This window comes from Lethenteron reissneri, chromosome 10, assembly GCF_015708825.2.
Source record: "Lethenteron reissneri isolate LAM-NWPU_2019-01 chromosome 10, ASM1570882v1, whole genome shotgun sequence".
NCBI classification, from domain to species: Eukaryota; Metazoa; Chordata; class Hyperoartia; order Petromyzontiformes; family Petromyzontidae; genus Lethenteron; species Lethenteron reissneri.
Window position 1 is genome coordinate 6,402,501 of NC_083788.1, and position 1,797 is coordinate 6,404,297.

General features: G+C 56.6%; 1 pseudogene; it reads right to left on the minus strand.

Moving 5' to 3' along the window:
- The window catches only part of LOC133340724 (mitogen-activated protein kinase 15-like), a 27,681-nt pseudogene extending 26,337 nt beyond the window's left edge, over positions 1 to 1,344 (minus strand).
- Between the last annotated feature and the right edge of the window lie 453 nt (positions 1,345 to 1,797).

A 1,797-nucleotide genomic window follows, 5' to 3' on the forward strand; every position in this document is an offset into this window, starting at 1 on the left:
GTCGACCCGTGGCACCTGCTGGGTCTGCCCCGTGACCTCCTGCCGACGGGCGTTCGACACTTCACGTGGCAGCCTCAAGGTGCACATGGCCTGGCACAAGCGTCGTGGTGACGTCACCGCCACTTAGTGGCGAATGGCGGTTGTTGTTGTTTGTGTGGAGTACACGCGTGTGTGTGGTGTGTGAGCACACGTGTTTCAGAACGTGCACACGCGTGTGTCCCCTGGCCGCGTGTGTGGAGGGTACACGCGGTGTCCGCGTGAGATGTGTATGATCGCGTCTCTCGTCATCGCACTGTTGACGTTTTGCTTTCTTGACGCTTTCCGCGTTTGACGCGAGGTCACGCTGGGGTGCCCATGTCGCTTTAACACACAGTCACCATCAGCGCCACCATCACCACCATCACCAGCACCATCATCATCACGACTACGATCATCACCACCATCACCACTCAGCCATTACCGCCCTTTCTCCCACGCATCCCATCACACATTTCATCATCATCATCACCATCATCACCACCCCCCCTACCTATCTAACCCTCCCTCATCGACTGTCCACCCCTTCCCATATACCATTTGCCTCATCTACCCCCCCCCATATCCACCCCCTGCCACCTACCCCCCCCCCCATCTACCCCCTCAGCTAACCCTCCCACCCTATCTACCCACCATCTACCCCCCCTGCCCCCCATTTACCCCCCCCCCATCTACCCCTTGACCCCCTCCCCCCATAAACCCCTCCCTTCTCTATCCCCCCCCCCATTCCACCCCGCCCCCCCCCCCCCATGTACCCCCCTTTCTCCCACCAACGTGCGCGACACGGCCCCGCCTCCCCTCCCCCCAGCAGCCCCTCCCCCAGTAGCCCCTCCCCTCCCCCAGTAGCCCCTCCCCTCCCCCCGAAGGCTCTGCACGTAAAGGCGAAGTAGTCGTCGCTGCTTCTCTCACTCAGCTGTGGCAGCGTTCGGGTCTGCAGATCCCGCACGCGGACTCAGTGGTGGGCCACGTGCTCGCGACTCGCTGCAAGTATATGCTCGTCAGCAGAAGCGGAATCATCAGTAGCGGCAGCAGCGACGGCGGTCATCATCATATCATCACACGTGTCATCATCAGCATCGCCGGCAGACGCATCACCGATTGCATGCCACTTTGACATGACCATTAGCATCAGCTGTGACGCTACCAGCAACGCTATCACGAATTAGCAGCAGCATCAGCAGCCCCAACATTATCGACACCACAGCAGCAGCAGCATTTTCACCAATATTATCATCAACAGTATCATCATCATCATCCTCAGTAGCAGCAGTAACGCTCATCATAGCGACGAATGTTAGCTACCGACATCATTAGCACAATCGGTCGTCTTTGGAGTCATCTTGAATATTCCGCATGCCAGCTCAACTGAAGCGAGCCCATTAGCATCGGGCCAAAATATACACTCGGATGTATAACTAATTTATTCGAGTAATCGCAACGTGTCCCTTGACACATTCCACACTGTCATCATCACCACCATCATACGGCCACCACTCCGCACCCCAGTCACAACCATCTCTCACCTCCAACTCCTCACCATCCCAGTCATCAGCATCACCATCATCATCATCCCATTCATTCGCCCTGCGTCTTCATCATCAACAACATCATCATCATATCACGATCCCATCGCTATCGCGTCCAATGTTTCATCTTTCTGGGACGTGAGTGGAGGAGTGTCGAGGGATAAGTATCGCTTACACGTGGCAGCCAGGGAGACAGACGGACGACAGACACGAGGCTCATCCGATTGCTGCAGTA